This window comes from Phyllobates terribilis, unplaced genomic scaffold (assembly GCF_046119375.1).
Source record: "Phyllobates terribilis strain yellow unplaced genomic scaffold, ASM4611937v1 Scaffold_9147__1_contigs__length_21325, whole genome shotgun sequence".
In the NCBI taxonomy this organism is placed as follows: Eukaryota; Metazoa; Chordata; class Amphibia; order Anura; family Dendrobatidae; genus Phyllobates; species Phyllobates terribilis.
The window spans coordinates 362-21,326 of record NW_027371886.1 but is presented as its reverse complement, the minus strand read 5'-3'; the positions used below and the strand labels follow the sequence as shown (position 1 = coordinate 21,326).

At 42.8% G+C, this 20,965-nt stretch overlaps 13 non-coding genes and 1 pseudogene across 13 annotated transcripts; all 14 read right to left on the bottom strand.

Moving 5' to 3' along the window:
- On the bottom strand, window positions 1–154 carry LOC141252562 (U2 spliceosomal RNA; annotated as a pseudogene; the record flags this gene model as incomplete).
- A 1,115-nt stretch (window positions 155–1,269) lies between these two features.
- LOC141252559 (U2 spliceosomal RNA) lies at window positions 1,270–1,460 on the bottom strand. The gene has a single exon (XR_012313950.1). It is a non-coding gene; the product is annotated as a U2 spliceosomal RNA (small nuclear RNA).
- Window positions 1,461–2,575: 1,115 nt separating this feature from the next.
- LOC141252558 (U2 spliceosomal RNA) lies at window positions 2,576–2,766 on the bottom strand. The gene has a single exon (XR_012313949.1). It is a non-coding gene; the product is annotated as a U2 spliceosomal RNA (small nuclear RNA).
- A 1,075-nt stretch (window positions 2,767–3,841) lies between these two features.
- On the bottom strand, window positions 3,842–4,032 carry LOC141252557 (U2 spliceosomal RNA). Its single transcript, XR_012313948.1, has one exon. It is a non-coding gene; the product is annotated as a U2 spliceosomal RNA (small nuclear RNA).
- A 1,115-nt stretch (window positions 4,033–5,147) lies between these two features.
- On the bottom strand, window positions 5,148–5,338 carry LOC141252556 (U2 spliceosomal RNA). Its single transcript, XR_012313947.1, has one exon. It is a non-coding gene; the product is annotated as a U2 spliceosomal RNA (small nuclear RNA).
- Window positions 5,339–6,447: 1,109 nt separating this feature from the next.
- Window positions 6,448–6,638, bottom strand: LOC141252561 (U2 spliceosomal RNA). Its single transcript, XR_012313952.1, has one exon. It is a non-coding gene; the product is annotated as a U2 spliceosomal RNA (small nuclear RNA).
- A 1,112-nt stretch (window positions 6,639–7,750) lies between these two features.
- On the bottom strand, window positions 7,751–7,941 carry LOC141252555 (U2 spliceosomal RNA). The gene has a single exon (XR_012313946.1). It is a non-coding gene; the product is annotated as a U2 spliceosomal RNA (small nuclear RNA).
- A 1,109-nt stretch (window positions 7,942–9,050) lies between these two features.
- On the bottom strand, window positions 9,051–9,241 carry LOC141252568 (U2 spliceosomal RNA). Its single transcript, XR_012313957.1, has one exon. It is a non-coding gene; the product is annotated as a U2 spliceosomal RNA (small nuclear RNA).
- A 1,115-nt stretch (window positions 9,242–10,356) lies between these two features.
- LOC141252566 (U2 spliceosomal RNA) lies at window positions 10,357–10,547 on the bottom strand. Its single transcript, XR_012313956.1, has one exon. It is a non-coding gene; the product is annotated as a U2 spliceosomal RNA (small nuclear RNA).
- A 1,112-nt stretch (window positions 10,548–11,659) lies between these two features.
- On the bottom strand, window positions 11,660–11,850 carry LOC141252565 (U2 spliceosomal RNA). Its single transcript, XR_012313955.1, has one exon. It is a non-coding gene; the product is annotated as a U2 spliceosomal RNA (small nuclear RNA).
- Window positions 11,851–12,965: 1,115 nt separating this feature from the next.
- On the bottom strand, window positions 12,966–13,156 carry LOC141252564 (U2 spliceosomal RNA). Its single transcript, XR_012313954.1, has one exon. It is a non-coding gene; the product is annotated as a U2 spliceosomal RNA (small nuclear RNA).
- A 1,115-nt stretch (window positions 13,157–14,271) lies between these two features.
- LOC141252560 (U2 spliceosomal RNA) lies at window positions 14,272–14,462 on the bottom strand. The gene has a single exon (XR_012313951.1). It is a non-coding gene; the product is annotated as a U2 spliceosomal RNA (small nuclear RNA).
- Window positions 14,463–15,577: 1,115 nt separating this feature from the next.
- Window positions 15,578–15,768, bottom strand: LOC141252554 (U2 spliceosomal RNA). The gene has a single exon (XR_012313945.1). It is a non-coding gene; the product is annotated as a U2 spliceosomal RNA (small nuclear RNA).
- Window positions 15,769–16,883: 1,115 nt separating this feature from the next.
- Window positions 16,884–17,078, bottom strand: LOC141252563 (U2 spliceosomal RNA). Its single transcript, XR_012313953.1, has one exon. It is a non-coding gene; the product is annotated as a U2 spliceosomal RNA (small nuclear RNA).
- Between the last annotated feature and the right edge of the window lie 3,887 nt (window positions 17,079–20,965).

The window sequence follows — 20,965 nt, the reverse complement described above, 5'->3', positions numbered from 1 at the left end:
GTCAATGCGTGGAGTGGACAGAGCAAGCTCTTTTTCCATCTCCCTGTTCTAAAAATCCATTTAATATATGGTCCCCAGATAGGGGACGTATCAGATATTAAACTGATAAGAACAGATACTACACTTGATCTTAGCCAAAAGGCCGAGAAGCGATAACCAGAATTGGTTTCAAACTACGGAGCCACCCAAGGATCCTGAAAAGTCCATTTGTGGAGATGAGCTCCTGGACTCCCGTTAAGAAGACATGTTGTCAACCTCTAGATCCCTTACATGCCTGCACTTTTCGGCTTGCTGCTGCTGCAATCCACGCGTTTTAGATCTGCATAACTCCACCTCTTTAAACACAGCACCTTCACCCCCTGCTGTTCCCACCCGCCTCAACACCGTTGGAAGGGAGGAGAACCAATTAAGGCGGGGGGTGGGGTGGAACGAGCAGCTGTCTACCCTTAGCAGGAGGGCTCCTGATTACATACCTCTCCTGCTGCTGCTGCTGCTGGCTGTCCAGCAGCAGACTGAAGGTGGCTGCTGCTGTGCACAGGTATATAAAGGCTCAGAGCCTATTATGACACGCGCAGCCAGCGTTCCATTGCCACATTCCATCTACTGCAGGCAGGATACCTGGCTGGCTGAATGTCGCTGAGAAGCTCACAGAGACCGCCATAAGCAACAGTTTAACAGAATGCCACAGGCTAATCAACCAAACTTTTTGGGTTGGGTTCTCTTTTATAGTCTGCAGGCATTAAATGAAAGAAGTCAGTGTTCCAGCAGAAGGAGACAACGTTTCAGAAAAGGCATTGTAGCAAACCAAAAAAGAAATTTTAAGCGCAGCAGAGTAACCAGCGCACATACCTGTTAGCTCAGGTGAGTTTAAAAGGCTGCTGTTGATAACAAGGGCATTTGCTAAATAGATGGTGTGTGTGCAACAATATACTGAAAGGTCAATTATATTGTGCAGCTTATCTCACCACCTGTAGTTATTTAGGTGAAAGCTCCAAAATGCTTGCCTAATATGTCTGTTTATCCAAAAGGAAGTAAAAAGGGAGAGCTAGAAAGATAGCATTGCATCACATTACATGGCAATGCAATGCACAGTTGCTGAAGTTGAACCAAAATGAGCTTGTAATCTGGCTTCTGCAACTTTGAACATGAAAAATCCAATGAGGAGAAGAAAAGCAAAGCCAAAGAGTCCATCCCAAAATCCGACAAACAAGCAAAATGAACAAAAAACATTGAATTCAATTCTTTCTGATTTTAGAAACTGCATTAAAGAAGGGGTGCACCGGTCCTGGAGATACTGCAATACCAGGTCAATGCGTGGAGTGGACAGAGCAAGCTCTTTTTCCATCTCCCTGTTCTAAAAATCCATTTAATATATGGTCCCCAGATAGGGGACGTATCAGATATTAAACTGATAAGAACAGATACTACACTTGATCTTAGCCAAAAGGCCGAGAAGCGATAACCAGAATTGGTTTCAAACTACGGAGCCACCCAAGGATCCTGAAAAGTCCATTTGTGGAGATGAGCTCCTGGACTCCCGTTAAGAAGACATGTTGTCAACCTCTAGATCCCTTACATGCCTGCACTTTTCGGCTTGCTGCTGCTGCAATCCACGCGTTTTAGATCTGCATAACTCCACCTCTTTAAACACAGCACCTTCACCCCCTGCTGTTCCCACCCGCCTCAACACCGTTGGAAGGGAGGAGAACCAATTAAGGCAGGGGGTGGGGTGGAACGAGCAGCTGTCTACCCTTAGCAGGAGGGCTCCTGATTACATACCTCTCCTGCTGCTGCTGCTGCTGGCTGTCCAGCAGCAGACTGAAGGTGGCTGCTGCTGTGCACAGGTATATAAAGGCTCAGAGCCTATTATGACACGCGCAGCCAGCGTTCCATTGCCACATTCCATCTACTGCAGGCAGGATACCTGGCTGGCTGAATGTCGCTGAGAAGCTCACAGAGACCGCCATAAGCAACAGTTTAACAGAATGCCACAGACTAATCAACCAAACTTTTTGGGTTGGGTTCTCTTTTATAGTCTGCAGGCATTAAATGAAAGAAGTCAGTGTTCCAGCAGAAGGAGACAACGTTTCAGAAAAGGCATTGTAGCAAACCAAAAAAGAAATTTTAAGCGCAGCAGAGTAACCAGCGCACATACCTGTTAGCTCAGGTGAGTTTAAAAGGCTGCTGTTGATAACAAGGGCATTTGCTAAATAGATGGTGTGTGTGCAACAATATACTGAAAGGTCAATTATATTGTGCAGCTTATCTCACCACCTGTAGTTATTTAGGTGAAAGCTCCAAAATGCTTGCCTAATATGTCTGTTTATCCAAAAGGAAGTAAAAAGGGAGAGCTAGAAAGATAGCATTGCATCACATTACATGGCAATGCAATGCACAGTTGCTGAAGTTGAACCAAAATGAGCTTGTAATCTGGCTTCTGCAACTTTGAACATGAAAAATCCAATGAGGAGAAGAAAAGCAAAGCCAAAGAGTCCATCCCAAAATCCGACAAACAAGCAAAATGAACAAAAAACATTGAATTCAATTCTTTCTGATTTTAGAAACTGCATTAAAGAAGGGGTGCACCGGTCCTGGAGATACTGCAATACCAGGTCAATGCGTGGAGTGGACAGAGCAAGCTCTTTTTCCATCTCCCTGTTCTAAAAATCCATTTAATATATGGTCCCCAGATAGGGGACGTATCAGATATTAAACTGATAAGAACAGATACTACACTTGATCTTAGCCAAAAGGCCGAGAAGCGATAACCAGAATTGGTTTCAAACTACGGAGCCACCCAAGGATCCTGAAAAGTCCATTTGTGGAGATGAGCTCCTGGACTCCCGTTAAGAAGACATGTTGTCAACCTCTAGATCCCTTACATGCCTGCACTTTTCGGCTTGCTGCTGCTGCAATCCACGCGTTTTAGATCTGCATAACTCCACCTCTTTAAACACAGCACCTTCACCCCCTGCTGTTCCCACCCGCCTCAACACCGTTGGAAGGGAGGAGAACCAATTAAGGCGGGGGGTGGGGTGGAACGAGCAGCTGTCTACCCTTAGCAGGAGGGCTCCTGATTACATACCTCTCCTGCTGCTGCTGCTGCTGGCTGTCCAGCAGCAGACTGAAGGTGGCTGCTGCTGTGCACAGGTATATAAAGGCTCAGAGCCTATTATGACACGCGCAGCCAGCGTTCCATTGCCACATTCCATCTACTGCAGGCAGGATACCTGGCTGGCTGAATGTCGCTGAGAAGCTCACAGAGACCGCTATAAGCAACAGTTTAACAGAATGCCACAGGCTAATCAACCAAACTTTTTGGGTTGGGTTCTCTTTTATAGTCTGCAGGCATTAAATGAAAGAAGTCAGTGTTCCACCAAAAAAGAAATTTTAAGCGCAGCAGAGTAACCAGCGCACATACCTGTTAGCTCAGGTGAGTTTAAAAGGCTGCTGTTGATAACAAGGGCATTTGCTAAATAGATGGTGTGTGTGCAACAATATACTGAAAGGTCAATTATATTGTGCAGCTTATCTCACCACCTGTAGTTATTTAGGTGAAAGCTCCAAAATGCTTGCCTAATATGTCTGTTTATCCAAAAGGAAGTAAAAAGGGAGAGCTAGAAAGATAGCATTGCATCACATTACATGGCAATGCAATGCAAAGTTGCTGAAGTTGAACCAAAATGAGCTTGTAATCTGGCTTCTGCAACTTTGAACATGAAAAATCCAATGAGGAGAAGAAAAGCAAAGCCAAAGAGTCCATCCCAAAATCCGACAAACAAGCAAAATGAACAAAAAACATTGAATTCAATTCTTTCTGATTTTAGAAACTGCATTAAAGAAGGGGTGCACCGGTCCTGGAGATACTGCAATACCAGGTCAATGCGTGGAGTGGACAGAGCAAGCTCTTTTTCCATCTCCCTGTTCTAAAAATCCATTTAATATATGGTCCCCAGATAGGGGACGTATCAGATATTAAACTGATAAGAACAGATACTACACTTGATCTTAGCCAAAAGGCCGAGAAGCGATAACCAGAATTGGTTTCAAACTACGGAGCCACCCAAGGATCCTGAAAAGTCCATTTGTGGAGATGAGCTCCTGGACTCCCGTTAAGAAGACATGTTGTCAACCTCTAGATCCCTTACATGCCTGCACTTTTCGGCTTGCTGCTGCTGCAATCCACGCGTTTTAGATCTGCATAACTCCACCTCTTTAAACACAGCACCTTCAGCCCCTGCTGTTCCCACCCGCCTCAACACCGTTGGAAGGGAGGAGAACCAATTAAGGCGGGGGGTGGGGTGGAACGAGCAGCTGTCTACCCTTAGCAGGAGGGCTCCTGATTACATACCTCTCCTGCTGCTGCTGCTGCTGGCTGTCCAGCAGCAGACTGAAGGTGGCTGCTGCTGTGCACAGGTATATAAAGGCTCAGAGCCTATTATGACACGCGCAGCCAGCGTTCCATTGCCACATTCCATCTACTGCAGGCAGGATACCTGGCTGGCTGAATGTCGCTGAGAAGCTCACAGAGACCGCCATAAGCAACAGTTTAACAGAATGCCACAGACTAATCAACCAAACTTTTTGGGTTGGGTTCTCTTTTATAGTCTGCAGGCATTAAATGAAAGAAGTCAGTGTTCCAGCAGAAGGAGACAACGTTTCAGAAAAGGCATTGTAGCAAACCAAAAAAGAAATTTTAAGCGCAGCAGAGTAACCAGCGCACATACCTGTTAGCTCAGGTGAGTTTAAAAGGCTGCTGTTGATAACAAGGGCATTTGCTAAATAGATGGTGTGTGTGCAACAATATACTGAAAGGTCAATTATATTGTGCAGCTTATCTCACCACCTGTAGTTATTTAGGTGAAAGCTCCAAAATGCTTGCCTAATATGTCTGTTTATCCAAAAGGAAGTAAAAAGGGAGAGCTAGAAAGATAGCATTGCATCACATTACATGGCAATGCAATGCACAGTTGCTGAAGTTGAACCAAAATGAGCTTGTAATCTGGCTTCTGCAACTTTGAACATGAAAAATCCAATGAGGAGAAGAAAAGCAAAGCCAAAGAGTCCATCCCAAAATCCGACAAACAAGCAAAATGAACAAAAAACATTGAATTCAATTCTTTCTGATTTTAGAAACTGCATTAAAGAAGGGGTGCACCGGTCCTGGAGATACTGCAATACCAGGTCAATGCGTGGAGTGGACAGAGCAAGCTCTTTTTCCATCTCCCTGTTCTAAAAATCCATTTAATATATGGTCCCCAGATAGGGGACGTATCAGATATTAAACTGATAAGAACAGATACTACACTTGATCTTAGCCAAAAGGCCGAGAAGCGATAACCAGAATTGGTTTCAAACTACGGAGCCACCCAAGGATCCTGAAAAGTCCATTTGTGGAGATGAGCTCCTGGACTCCCGTTAAGAAGACATGTTGTCAACCTCTAGATCCCTTACATGCCTGCACTTTTCGGCTTGCTGCTGCTGCAATCCACGCGTTTTAGATCTGCATAACTCCACCTCTTTAAACACAGCACCTTCACCCCCTGCTGTTCCCACCCGCCTCAACACCGTTGGAAGGGAGGAGAACCAATTAAGGCGGGGGGTGGGGTGGAACGAGCAGCTGTCTACCCTTAGCAGGAGGGCTCCTGATTACATACCTCTCCTGCTGCTGCTGGCTGTCCAGCAGCAGACTGAAGGTGGCTGCTGCTGTGCACAGGTATATAAAGGCTCAGAGCCTATTATGACACGCGCAGCCAGCGTTCCATTGCCACATTCCATCTACTGCAGGCAGGATACCTGGCTGGCTGAATGTCGCTGAGAAGCTCACAGAGACCGCCATAAGCAACAGTTTAACAGAATGCCACAGACTAATCAACCAAACTTTTTGGGTTGGGTTCTCTTTTATAGTCTGCAGGCATTAAATGAAAGAAGTCAGTGTTCCAGCAGAAGGAGACAACGTTTCAGAAAAGGCATTGTAGCAAACCAAAAAAGAAATTTTAAGCGCAGCAGAGTAACCAGCGCACATACCTGTTAGCTCAGGTGAGTTTAAAAGGCTGCTGTTGATAACAAGGGCATTTGCTAAATAGATGGTGTGTGTGCAACAATATACTGAAAGGTCAATTATATTGTGCAGCTTATCTCACCACCTGTAGTTATTTAGGTGAAAGCTCCAAAATGCTTGCCTAATATGTCTGTTTATCCAAAAGGAAGTAAAAAGGGAGAGCTAGAAAGATAGCATTGCATCACATTACATGGCAATGCAATGCACAGTTGCTGAAGTTGAACCAAAATGAGCTTGTAATCTGGCTTCTGCAACTTTGAACATGAAAAATCCAATGAGGAGAAGAAAAGCAAAGCCAAAGAGTCCATCCCAAAATCCGACAAACAAGCAAAATGAACAAAAAACATTGAATTCAATTCTTTCTGATTTTAGAAACTGCATTAAAGAAGGGGTGCACCGGTCCTGGAGATACTGCAATACCAGGTCAATGCGTGGAGTGGACAGAGCAAGCTCTTTTTCAATCTCCCTGTTCTAAAAATCCATTTAATATATGGTCCCCAGATAGGGGACGTATCAGATATTAAACTGATAAGAACAGATACTACACTTGATCTTAGCCAAAAGACCGAGAAGCGATAACCAGAATTGGTTTCAAACTACGGAGCCACCCAAGGATCCTGAAAAGTCCATTTGTGGAGATGAGCTCCTGGACTCCCGTTAAGAAGACATGTTGTCAACCTCTAGATCCCTTACATGCCTGCACTTTTCGGCTTGCTGCTGCTGCAATCCACGCGTTTTAGATCTGCATAACTCCACCTCTTTAAACACAGCACCTTCACCCCCTGCTGTTCCCACCCGCCTCAACACCGTTGGAAGGGAGGAGAACCAATTAAGGCGGGGGGTGGGGTGGAACGAGCAGCTGTCTACCCTTAGCAGGAGGGCTCCTGATTACATACCTCTCCTGCTGCTGCTGCTGGCTGTCCAGCAGCAGACTGAAGGTGGCTGCTGCTGTGCACAGGTATATAAAGGCTCAGAGCCTATTATGACACGCGCAGCCAGCGTTCCATTGCCACATTCCATCTACTGCAGGCAGGATACCTGGCTGGCTGAATGTCGCTGAGAAGCTCACAGAGACCGCCATAAGCAACAGTTTAACAGAATGCCACAGACTAATCAACCAAACTTTTTGGGTTGGGTTCTCTTTTATAGTCTGCAGGCATTAAATGAAAGAAGTCAGTGTTCCAGCAGAAGGAGACAACGTTTCAGAAAAGGCATTGTAGCAAACCAAAAAAGAAATTTTAAGCGCAGCAGAGTAACCAGCGCACATACCTGTTAGCTCAGGTGAGTTTAAAAGGCTGCTGTTGATAACAAGGGCATTTGCTAAATAGATGGTGTGTGTGCAACAATATACTGAAAGGTCAATTATATTGTGCAGCTTATCTCACCACCTGTAGTTATTTAGGTGAAAGCTCCAAAATGCTTGCCTAATATGTCTGTTTATCCAAAAGGAAGTAAAAAGGGAGAGCTAGAAAGATAGCATTGCATCACATTACATGGCAATGCAATGCACAGTTGCTGAAGTTGAACCAAAATGAGCTTGTAATCTGGCTTCTGCAACTTTGAACATGAAAAATCCAATGAGGAGAAGAAAAGCAAAGCCAAAGAGTCCATCCCAAAATCCGACAAACAAGCAAAATGAACAAAAAACATTGAATTCAATTCTTTCTGATTTTAGAAACTGCATTAAAGAAGGGGTGCACCGGTCCTGGAGATACTGCAATACCAGGTCAATGCGTGGAGTGGACAGAGCAAGCTCTTTTTCCATCTCCCTGTTCTAAAAATCCATTTAATATATGGTCCCCAGATAGGGGACGTATCAGATATTAAACTGATAAGAACAGATACTACACTTGATCTTAGCCAAAAGGCCGAGAAGCGATAACCAGAATTGGTTTCAAACTACGGAGCCACCCAAGGATCCTGAAAAGTCCATTTGTGGAGATGAGCTCCTGGACTCCCTTTAAGAAGACATGTTGTCAACCTCTAGATCCCTTACATGCCTGCACTTTTTGGCTTGCTGCTGCTGCAATCCACGCGTTTTAGATCTGCATAACTCCACCTCTTTAAACACAGCACCTTCACCCCCTGCTGTTCCCACCCGCCTCAACACCGTTGGAAGGGAGGAGAACCAATTAAGGCGGGGGGTGGGGTGGAACGAGCAGCTGTCTACCCTTAGCAGGAGGGCTCCTGATTACATACCTCTCCTGCTGCTGCTGGCTGTCCAGCAGCAGACTGAAGGTGGCTGCTGCTGTGCACAGGTATATAAAGGCTCAGAGCCTATTATGACACGCGCAGCCAGCGTTCCATTGCCACATTCCATCTACTGCAGGCAGGATACCTGGCTGGCTGAATGTCGCTGAGAAGCTCACAGAGACCGCCATAAGCAACAGTTTAACAGAATGCCACAGACTAATCAACCAAACTTTTTGGGTTGGGTTCTCTTTTATAGTCTGCAGGCATTAAATGAAAGAAGTCAGTGTTCCAGCAGAAGGAGACAACGTTTCAGAAAAGGCATTGTAGCAAACCAAAAAAGAAATTTTAAGCGCAGCAGAGTAACCAGCGCACATACCTGTTAGCTCAGGTGAGTTTAAAAGGCTGCTGTTGATAACAAGGGCATTTGCTAAATAGATGGTGTGTGTGCAACAATATACTGAAAGGTCAATTATATTGTGCAGCTTATCTCACCACCTGTAGTTATTTAGGTGAAAGCTCCAAAATGCTTGCCTAATATGTCTGTTTATCCAAAAGGAAGTAAAAAGGGAGAGCTAGAAAGATAGCATTGCATCACATTACATGGCAATGCAATGCACAGTTGCTGAAGTTGAACCAAAATGAGCTTGTAATCTGGCTTCTGCAACTTTGAACATGAAAAATCCAATGAGGAGAAGAAAAGCAAAGCCAAAGAGTCCATCCCAAAATCCGACAAACAAGCAAAATGAACAAAAAACATTGAATTCAATTCTTTCTGATTTTAGAAACTGCATTAAAGAAGGGGTGCACCGGTCCTGGAGATACTGCAATACCAGGTCAATGCGTGGAGTGGACAGAGCAAGCTCTTTTTCCATCTCCCTGTTCTAAAAATCCATTTAATATATGGTCCCCAGATAGGGGACGTATCAGATATTAAACTGATAAGAACAGATACTACACTTGATCTTAGCCAAAAGGCCGAGAAGCGATAACCAGAATTGGTTTCAAACTACGGAGCCACCCAAGGATCCTGAAAAGTCCATTTGTGGAGATGAGCTCCTGGACTCCCGTTAAGAAGACATGTTGTCAACCTCTAGATCCCTTACATGCCTGCACTTTTCGGCTTGCTGCTGCTGCAATCCACGCGTTTTAGATCTGCATAACTCCACCTCTTTAAACACAGCACCTTCACCCCCTGCTGTTCCCACCCGCCTCAACACCGTTGGAAGGGAGGAGAACCAATTAAGGCAGGGGGTGGGGTGGAACGAGCAGCTGTCTACCCTTAGCAGGAGGGCTCCTGATTACATACCTCTCCTGCTGCTGCTGCTGCTGGCTGTCCAGCAGCAGACTGAAGGTGGCTGCTGCTGTGCACAGGTATATAAAGGCTCAGAGCCTATTATGACACGCGCAGCCAGCGTTCCATTGCCACATTCCATCTACTGCAGGCAGGATACCTGGCTGGCTGAATGTCGCTGAGAAGCTCACAGAGACCGCCATAAGCAACAGTTTAACAGAATGCCACAGACTAATCAACCAAACTTTTTGGGTTGGGTTCTCTTTTATAGTCTGCAGGCATTAAATGAAAGAAGTCAGTGTTCCAGCAGAAGGAGATAACGTTTCAGAAAAGGCATTGTAGCAAACCAAAAAAGAAATTTTAAGCGCAGCAGAGTAACCAGCGCACATACCTGTTAGCTCAGGTGAGTTTAAAAGGCTGCTGTTGATAACAAGGGCATTTGCTAAATAGATGGTGTGTGTGCAACAATATACTGAAAGGTCAATTATATTGTGCAGCTTATCTCACCACCTGTAGTTATTTAGGTGAAAGCTCCAAAATGCTTGCCTAATATGTCTGTTTATCCAAAAGGAAGTAAAAAGGGAGAGCTAGAAAGATAGCATTGCATCACATTACATGGCAATGCAATGCACAGTTGCTGAAGTTGAACCAAAATGAGCTTGTAATCTGGCTTCTGCAACTTTGAACATGAAAAATCCAATGAGGAGAAGAAAAGCAAAGCCAAAGAGTCCATCCCAAAATCTGACAAACAAGCAAAATGAACAAAAAACATTGAATTCAATTCTTTCTGATTTTAGAAACTACATTAAAGAAGGGGTGCACCGGTCCTGGAGATACTGCAATACCAGGTCAATGCGTGGAGTGGACAGAGCAAGCTCTTTTTCCATCTCCCTGTTCTAAAAATCCATTTAATATATGGTCCCCAGATAGGGGACGTATCAGATATTAAACTGATAAGAACAGATACTACACTTGATCTTAGCCAAAAGGCCGAGAAGCGATAACCAGAATTGGTTTCAAACTACGGAGCCACCCAAGGATCCTGAAAAGTCCATTTGTGGAGATGAGCTCCTGGACTCCCGTTAAGAAGACATGTTGTCAACCTCTAGATCCCTTACATGCCTGCACTTTTCGGCTTGCTGCTGCTGCAATCCACGCGTTTTAGATCTGCATAACTCCACCTCTTTAAACACAGCACCTTCACCCCCTGCTGTTCCCACCCGCCTCAACACCGTTGGAAGGGAGGAGAACCAATTAAGGCGGGGGGTGGGGTGGAACGAGCAGCTGTCTACCCTTAGCAGGAGGGCTCCTGATTACATACCTCTCCTGCTGCTGCTGCTGGCTGTCCAGCAGCAGACTGAAGGTGGCTGCTGCTGTGCACAGGTATATAAAGGCTCAGAGCCTATTATGACACGCGCAGCCAGCGTTCCATTGCCACATTCCATCTACTGCAGGCAGGATACCTGGCTGGCTGAATGTCGCTGAGAAGCTCACAGAGACCGCCATAAGCAACAGTTTAACAGAATGCCACAGACTAATCAACCAAACTTTTTGGGTTGGGTTCTCTTTTATAGTCTGCAGGCATTAAATGAAAGAAGTCAGTGTTCCAGCAGAAGGAGACAACGTTTCAGAAAAGGCATTGTAGCAAACCAAAAAAGAAATTTTAAGCGCAGCAGAGTAACCAGCGCACATACCTGTTAGCTCAGGTGAGTTTAAAAGGCTGCTGTTGATAACAAGGGCATTTGCTAAATAGATGGTGTGTGTGCAACAATATACTGAAAGGTCAATTATATTGTGCAGCTTATCTCACCACCTGTAGTTATTTAGGTGAAAGCTCCAAAATGCTTGCCTAATATGTCTGTTTATCCAAAAGGAAGTAAAAAGGGAGAGCTAGAAAGATAGCATTGCATCACATTACATGGCAATGCAATGCACAGTTGCTGAAGTTGAACCAAAATGAGCTTGTAATCTGGCTTCTGCAACTTTGAACATGAAAAATCCAATGAGGAGAAGAAAAGCAAAGCCAAAGAGTCCATCCCAAAATCCGACAAACAAGCAAAATGAACAAAAAACATTGAATTCAATTCTTTCTGATTTTAGAAACTGCATTAAAGAAGGGGTGCACCGGTCCTGGAGATACTGCAATACCAGGTCAATGCGTGGAGTGGACAGAGCAAGCTCTTTTTCCATCTCCCTGTTCTAAAAATCCATTTAATATATGGTCCCCAGATAGGGGACGTATCAGATATTAAACTGATAAGAACAGATACTACACTTGATCTTAGCCAAAAGGCCGAGAAGCGATAACCAGAATTGGTTTCAAACTACGGAGCCACCCAAGGATCCTGAAAAGTCCATTTGTGGAGATGAGCTCCTGGACTCCCGTTAAGAAGACATGTTGTCAACCTCTAGATCCCTTACATGCCTGCACTTTTCGGCTTGCTGCTGCTGCAATCCACGCGTTTTAGATCTGCATAACTCCACCTCTTTAAACACAGCACCTTCACCCCCTGCTGTTCCCACCCGCCTCAACACCGTTGGAAGGGAGGAGAACCAATTAAGGCGGGGGGTGGGGTGGAGCGAGCAGCTGTCTACCCTTAGCAGGAGGGCTCCTGATTACATACCTCTCCTGCTGCTGCTGCTGCTGGCTGTCCAGCAGCAGACTGAAGGTGGCTGCTGCTGTGCACAGGTATATAAAGGCTCAGAGCCTATTATGACACGCGCAGCCAGCGTTCCATTGCCACATTCCATCTACTGCAGGCAGGATACCTGGCTGGCTGAATGTCGCTGAGAAGCTCACAGAGACCGCCATAAGCAACAGTTTAACAGAATGCCACAGACTAATCAACCAAACTTTTTGGGTTGGGTTCTCTTTTATAGTCTGCAGGCATTAAATGAAAGAAGTCAGTGTTCCAGCAGAAGGAGACAACGTTTCAGAAAAGGCATTGTAGCAAACCAAAAAAGAAATTTTAAGCGCAGCAGAGTAACCAGCGCACATACCTGTTAGCTCAGGTGAGTTTAAAAGGCTGCTGTTGATAACAAGGGCATTTGCTAAATAGATGGTGTGTGTGCAACAATATACTGAAAGGTCAATTATATTGTGCAGCTTATCTCACCACCTGTAGTTATTTAGGTGAAAGCTCCAAAATGCTTGCCTAATATGTCTGTTTATCCAAAAGGAAGTAAAAAGGGAGAGCTAGAAAGATAGCATTGCATCACATTACATGGCAATGCAATGCACAGTTGCTGAAGTTGAACCAAAATGAGCTTGTAATCTGGCTTCTGCAACTTTGAACATGAAAAATCCAATGAGGAGAAGAAAAGCAAAGCCAAAGAGTCCATCCCAAAATCCGACAAACAAGCAAAATGAACAAAAAACATTGAATTCAATTCTTTCTGATTTTAGAAACTGCATTAAAGAAGGGGTGCACCGGTCCTGGAGATACTGCAATACCAGGTCAATGCGTGGAGTGGACAGAGCAAGCTCTTTTTCCATCTCCCTGTTCTAAAAATCCATTTAATATATGGTCCCCAGATAGGGGACGTATCAGATATTAAACTGATAAGAACAGATACTACACTTGATCTTAGCCAAAAGGCCGAGAAGCGATAACCAGAATTGGTTTCAAACTACGGAGCCACCCAAGGATCCTGAAAAGTCCATTTGTGGAGATGAGCTCCTGGACTCCCGTTAAGAAGACATGTTGTCAACCTCTAGATCCCTTACATGCCTGCACTTTTCGGCTTGCTGCTGCTGCAATCCACGCGTTTTAGATCTGCATAACTCCACCTCTTTAAACACAGCACCTTCACCCCCTGCTGTTCCCACCCGCCTCAACACCGTTGGAAGGGAGGAGAACCAATTAAGGCGGGGGGTGGGGTGGAACGAGCAGCTGTCTACCCTTAGCAGGAGGGCTCCTGATTACATACCTCTCCTGCTGCTGCTGCTGCTGGCTGTCCAGCAGCAGACTGAAGGTGGCTGCTGCTGTGCACAGGTATATAAAGGCTCAGAGCCTATTATGACACGCGCAGCCAGCGTTCCATTGCCACATTCCATCTACTGCAGGCAGGATACCTGGCTGGCTGAATGTCGCTGAGAAGCTCACAGAGACCGCCATAAGCAACAGTTTAACAGAATGCCACAGACTAATCAACCAAACTTTTTGGGTTGGGTTCTCTTTTATAGTCTGCAGGCATTAAATGAAAGAAGTCAGTGTTCCAGCAGAAGGAGACAACGTTTCAGAAAAGGCATTGTAGCAAACCAAAAAAGAAATTTTAAGCGCAGCAGAGTAACCAGCGCACATACCTGTTAGCTCAGGTGAGTTTAAAAGGCTGCTGTTGATAACAAGGGCATTTGCTAAATAGATGGTGTGTGTGCAACAATATACTGAAAGGTCAATTATATTGTGCAGCTTATCTCACCACCTGTAGTTATTTAGGTGAAAGCTCCAAAATGCTTGCCTAATATGTCTGTTTATCCAAAAGGAAGTAAAAAGGGAGAGCTAGAAAGATAGCATTGCATCACATTACATGGCAATGCAATGCACAGTTGCTGAAGTTGAACCAAAATGAGCTTGTAATCTGGCTTCTGCAACTTTGAACATGAAAAATCCAATGAGGAGAAGAAAAGCAAAGCCAAAGAGTCCATCCCAAAATCTGACAAACAAGCAAAATGAACAAAAAACATTGAATTCAATTCTTTCTGATTTTAGAAACTGCATTAAAGAAGGGGTGCACCGGTCCTGGAGATACTGCAATACCAGGTCAATGCGTGGAGTGGACAGAGCAAGCTCTTTTTCCATCTCCCTGTTTTAAAAATCCATTTAATATATGGTCCCCAGATAGGGGACGTATCAGATATTAAACTGATAAGAACAGATACTACACTTGATCTTAGCCAAAAGGCCGAGAAGCGATAACCAGAATTGGTTTCAAACTACGGAGCCACCCAAGGATCCTGAAAAGTCCATTTGTGGAGATGAGCTCCTGGACTCCCGTTAAGAAGACATGTTGTCAACCTCTAGATCCCTTACATGCCTGCACTTTTCGGCTTGCTGCTGCTGCAATCCACGCGTTTTAGATCTGCATAACTCCACCTCTTTAAACACAGCACCTTCACCCCCTGCTGTTCCCACCCGCCTCAACACCGTTGGAAGGGAGGAGAACCAATTAAGGCGGGGGGTGGGGTGGAACGAGCAGCTGTCTACCCTTAGCAGGAGGGCTCCTGATTACATACCTCTCCTGCTGCTGCTGCTGCTGGCTGTCCAGCAGCAGACTGAAGGTGGCTGCTGCTGTGCACAGGTATATAAAGGCTCAGAGCCTATTATGACACGCGCAGCCAGCGTTCCATTGCCACATTCCATCTACTGCAGGCAGGATACCTGGCTGGCTGAATGTCGCTGAGAAGCTCACAGAGACCGCCATAAGCAACAGTTTAACAGAATGCCACAGACTAATCAACCAAACTTTTTGGGTTGGGTTCTCTTTTATAGTCTGCAGGCATTAAATGAAAGAAGTCAGTGTTCCAGCAGAAGGAGACAACGTTTCAGAAAAGGCATTGTAGCAAACCAAAAAAGAAATTTTAAGCGCAGCAGAGTAACCAGCGCACATACCTGTTAGCTCAGGTGAGTTTAAAAGGCTGCTGTTGATAACAAGGGCATTTGCTAAATAGATGGTGTGTGTGCAACAATATACTGAAAGGTCAATTATATTGTGCAGCTTATCTCACCACCTGTAGTTATTTAGGTGAAAGCTCCAAAATGCTTGCCTAATATGTCTGTTTATCCAAAAGGAAGTAAAAAGGGAGAGCTAGAAAGATAGCATTGCATCACATTACATGGCAATGCAATGCACAGTTGCTGAAATTGAACCAAAATGAGGTTGTAATCTGGCTTCTGCAACTTTGAACATGAAAAATCCAATGAGGAGAAGAAAAGCAAAGCCAAAGAGTCCATCCCAAAATCTGACAAACAAGCAAAATGAACAAAAAACATTGAATTCAATTCTTTCTGATTTTAGAAACTGCATTAAAGAAGGGGTGCACCGGTCCTGGAGATACTGCAATACCAGGTCAATGCGTGGAGTGGACAGAGCAAGCTCTTTTTCCATCTCCCTGTTCTAAAAATCCATTTAATATATGGTCCCCAGATAGGGGACGTATCAGATATTAAACTGATAAGAACAGATACTACACTTGATCTTAGCCAAAAGGCCGAGAAGCGATAACCAGAATTGGTTTCAAACTACGGAGCCACCCAAGGATCCTGAAAAGTCCATTTGTGGAGATGAGCTCCTGGACTCCCGTTAAGAAGACATGTTGTCAACCTCTAGATCCCTTACATGCCTGCACTTTTCGGCTTGCTGCTGCTGCAATCCACGCGTTTTAGATCTGCATAACTCCACCTCTTTAAACACAGCACCTTCACCCCCTGCTGTTCCCACCCGCCTCAACACCGTTGGAAGGGAGGAGAACCAATTAAGGCGGGGGGTGGGGTGGAACGAGCAGCTGTCTACCCTTAGCAGGAGGGCTCCTGATTACATACCTCTCCTGCTGCTGCTGCTGCTGGCTGTCCAGCAGCAGACTGAAGGTGGCTGCTGCTGTGCACAGGTATATAAAGGCTCAGAGCCTATTATGACACGCGCAGCCAGCGTTCCATTGCCACATTCCATCTACTGCAGGCAGGATACCTGGCTGGCTGAATGTCGCTGAGAAGCTCACAGAGACCGCCATAAGCAACAGTTTAACAGAATGCCACAGACTAATCAACCAAACTTTTTGGGTTGGGTTCTCTTTTATAGTCTGCAGGCATTAAATGAAAGAAGTCAGTGTTCCAGCAGAAGGAGACAACGTTTCAGAAAAGGCATTGTAGCAAACCAAAAAAGAAATTTTAAGCGCAGCAGAGTAACCAGCGCACATACCTGTTAGCTCAGGTGAGTTTAAAAGGCTGCTGTTGATAACAAGGGCATTTGCTAAATAGATGGTGTGTGTGCAACAATATACTGAAAGGTCAATTATATTGTGCAGCTTATCTCACCACCTGTAGTTATTTAGGTGAAAGCTCCAAAATGCTTGCCTAATATGTCTGTTTATCCAAAAGGAAGTAAAAAGGGAGAGCTAGAAAGATAGCATTGCATCACATTACATGGCAATGCAATGCACAGTTGCTGAAGTTGAACCAAAATGAGCTTGTAATCTGGCTTCTGCAACTTTGAACATGAAAAATCCAATGAGGAGAAGAAAAGCAAAGCCAAAGAGTCCATCCCAAAATCCGACAAACAAGCAAAATGAACAAAAAACATTGAATTCAATTCTTTCTGATTTTAGAAACTGCATTAAAGAAGGGGTGCACCGGTCCTGGAGATACTGCAATACCAGGTCAATGCGTGGAGTGGACAGAGCAAGCTCTTTTTCCATCTCCCTGTTCTAAAAATCCATTTAATATATGGTCCCCAGATAGGGGACGTATCAGATATTAAACTGATAAGAACAGATTTTTTTTTTTTTTTTTTTTCACTCAGATTTCGAAATTAAATGATTTATGTCTTTCATATTTCACAGAAATTAAGACTAAATCCAAGAAATCATCACCGTGAAACACAGAAAAGGTAAGTAGAAACATTTATACTAATACGAACTATTAATCCAAAATATTATTCCACTCCTTCTGCCTCCAGATTTTTTCTGCTTCTTCTATACCTACATCTTTCCTATCTTTCCAATAGTAGATAAATAAATAACTAAAGCTAAGTTTAATACAATCATTAACAGATAACATGGTCCTTTTAAACAATAAAATATTTCTACATTTCCATAAAGCCATTTTAACTACAGAAACAATTAGCCAAACCACTTTAAAGTCTACATTTCTTATACCAATTCCATAAAATATTAAGTTAAAATCAAAAGACCTAAGACTACTTACAACTCCAACCAATGTACTTATCTTCCTCCAAACCCTTTGTGCAAAGTCGCAATTCCAAAAGATGTGTAAACACGTCTCGTCCTCTATACAACCATGCCTCGGACACTGAGAATTCCTCACCAACCCTCTCCTATGATTAAAATCTTTAGTTGGAAGACACTTCTTTATGATGTTCCATAATAAATCCTTTTGCTCATTTGCAATAAATGGCACATTAACCCGTAGCCAAATTTCTTTTGATAATTGTGATGAGAATTGGTCAACCGTACATGTATAACTTCTATTCTCCAAAAACTTTAAAATTTTCCTATGATTTGTTAGTATTTCACATCCCCCACACATCAAGTTAAACTCTCTCATTATTCTTTCCAAAATTATATAATGTTCTGGAGGTAGCCATCTATGGGGTTTCTTCAGATCCATCACACACCATTTATATTTCCTTATAAAAAAACCGCAGTTATATGTTAAAATAGCTTTCAGATTCGATTCTTCGCCAACCAGAACATTAAAACACAAAGAGAGATATTTACAATATAAAAACCTTCTAATATCTGGGAAGTTCTTCCCTCCGTCTTCTTTCTTCTTATACAACTCCTCCCTTCTAACCCTCTCCATCTTTGTACCCCAGAAAAAATTAAAACACTCCTTAATAATCTTCTTCATTACAGAGTCCGGTGGTATAAAAACAACGGCAACATATAAAATCAAGGGTAAAAGCACTTGTCTTATCACTAATATCTTCCCTTCCATCGACAAGCATCTTAGCTTCCACAGGCTGATCTTTTTTCTTACACGCTCCAAAAGTGATTCCCAATTCTTAATATTCCCACAATTTGATGAAAAGAATACCCCTAAAATTTTTATCTCTGGAACCACTAAAAGCCTACAAGCCCCATCCATCATAAAACCACCAATTGATAAAACCCCTGATTTTTCAAAGTTAACCTTAAAACCAGAAGCACCGCTGAACCATTCCGCTGTCCTTAAAACTCTGTTAAAACTTCTCATACTCCTCACGAATACTGTTACGTCGTCCATATATGCCACAAACTTAAGAGGTACATTATTATTTCCCGGTAGAAACACTCCATCCACCACCTTATCGTTTCTAATAGCACTTAAAAGAGGTTCTATCGCACATATGAATAAAATAGGAGACAAAGGGCAGCCCTGTTTAACGCCACAAGTTATCTTAATACTTCCAGATAAAAACCCGTTAACAGACACTTTACTAAAAGATAAATCATATAAACATTTAATACGATTAATAAACTCTTCCGGGCAACCAATTTTCTTTAAAACTTCAAATAAAAAACAATGTGATACTCTATCATATGCCTTTTCAAAATCTAATGTGATCAATGCTAGTTTTTGTGCCCTATCTTTAAAATCCCATATCACGTCCCTTACCAATAAAAGTGAATCTGTAATTTTTCTCCCAGGAACTGCGCATGATTGCTCCCCTCCAATTACCATAGATATTACCTTTTTTAAACGGTTTGCAAGTATTTTCGCATAAATTTTGTAGTCTGCATTAAGAAGAGTTATAGGTCTCCAATTCTTGATAAGACTCTTTTCCCCCTTTTTAAAAAGTAACACTATCAACCCTTCTGCCCATGACCCTGGAGTACAACATGAACACATTACATGATAAAATAACTCAAAAAAATCTTCTTTTAAAAAACTCCAAAAACACTTATAAAATTCTATAGGCAAACCGTCCATACCCGGGGTTTTAGAATTTGCAAAGGATTTGATTGTTTCCCATAATTCATTAATCGTAAAATCACTAATTAAAACCTCTTTCCCCTCCTCTGAAAAGGCATACTTTAGGTTATTCAAAAAATGATCCCTCAAAACGCCATCACTTTTTTTCTCTGAAAATAAATCACTATAAAATTCCTCCACCTTCTTAATCTTTCCTTCCAGTACAATTTCACCTTCCACATTTTCCATAAAGTCTTTTTTCCCAACAATTTTTTTAAAGAAGAATTTGGAGCATTTCTCATCTTCTTCCAAAACTCTCACTCTAGCATTAAAAATAATCTCTTTCCCTTTTTCATGTAAAATTTTTTGTATTTGACTTTTAACACACTCAATTTCTTCGTCAAAATTATTTCCATTATTCCTGAAAGTATAAAAACATTGTAACCTTGCATTCAACAACCGATATTGTTCTCTCTTCTCTCTGGCCATTCTTCTACCCACTTTAATAAAAAATACCTTAGTTTCTCTTTTAAAAAAATCCCACCACTCCAGAACATCTTTAAAACTCCTCCTCTTCAATCTCAGTTTTTTATAAAATGTACAAAACTCTAAAACTACTTCCTTGTCCTCTAACAGAGAAGTGTTTAGTTTCCAATGCGTGGATTTCCTGTTTTCTACATTATTACAATCAACAACACATCTTATTAATTTATGATCAGAGAAGCAGCTTAATTCGGATTTAAAAGAGTCACATTTAAAATGGGTAGATATAAAAAAATAGTCAATTCTAGAACTAGCACGATTACTCGACCATGTTAATTCTTCACCTTTGTTTCTCCCACAAGCAACCCATGCATCTTGCAAGTTACTAGCAGAAATAATACCATTTAAAACCGTAACGGAGCTGTCTTTTTTGCTATTCAGATGACAATTAAAATCTCCACTGACAATTATTGGTCCCGACCCAGTTAAAAACATCTGTAAAATTTCAAATAATTCTGTCCTTCTGCTTTTAACAGGATGGGCATAGACACAGAAGCATTTAATTATCAGATTAGATTTTTTGATCTCCACTTTTAGAATTCGACCCGGGTATATCTCCTCATAATCCACTATGTCCCAGTGTTGACTACATAAGAAACCAACTCCATCACTCTTATTTTCATTCCCACCTGAAAAAATAGCTTTTCCACACCAATGTTCTTTAAAAAAATCATAATCAACAGGTTTTCTTAGGTTACATTCCTGTAAAAAAATAAAGTCCAAATTTTCCAATCCTAAAAAATCATATAGAGCAACTCTTTTTTGTTCATTATTTAACCCCTGAACATTCAGGGAAGCAAATTGGATCATCCTGGTCTGTCATTCTTAGGGCATGCCCCATCACCCTCGTCTGAAGTAGAAAAATCTTGAATCTCCTGCTCATCTGAACTGGAGACTACAATGTCCTTTGCTACATCTACTTTTTCTATAGCTTTCACTTTCCCTCCACCTAGTATATTCACCTCTCCAACTTCTTCTACCCTTCTTTTCAGAACTCTATCCGAACAGTCCATCTGGACCTGAGTACACGACTGACCACCGGACTGAGACCCAGAAGGTAACGGCTCCACCAGAGGTAAAGTTTTCTGCATGATTCCCACTTTACTTGCCGGCGGGAATTTCTGTATAATTTTACCCAATTCAAATAACACAGAATGTCTCTTCCCCTCTTCTTCCTTTTTTTGTTCTTTCTTCTGTTCCTTTCCCTTCTGCTCTTCTATCTTCTGCTCTTCTTTCTTCTGATCT